This window comes from Mizuhopecten yessoensis, unplaced genomic scaffold (genome assembly GCF_002113885.1).
Source record: "Mizuhopecten yessoensis strain PY_sf001 unplaced genomic scaffold, ASM211388v2 scaffold945, whole genome shotgun sequence".
Taxonomy (NCBI): domain Eukaryota; kingdom Metazoa; phylum Mollusca; class Bivalvia; order Pectinida; family Pectinidae; genus Mizuhopecten; species Mizuhopecten yessoensis.
In genome coordinates this window covers 31066-31313 of record NW_018403800.1, presented here as the reverse complement: position 1 = coordinate 31313, position 248 = coordinate 31066, and positions in this window count along the sequence as shown.

Genomic DNA, 248 nt, shown 5'->3' with positions numbered 1-248 from the left:
CCCTTTACTAGGACTGCTAACAAAAACACTGCTCCACCCTTTACCGGGACTGCTAACAAAAACACTGCTCTATCCTTTACTAGGACTACTAACAAAAACACTGCTCCACCCTTTACTAGGACTGCTAACAAAAACACTGCTCCACCCTTTACNGCTAACAAAAACACTGCTCCATCTTTTACTAGGACTGCTAACAAAAACACTGCTCCATCCTTTACGAGGACTGCTAACAAAAACACTGCTCCACT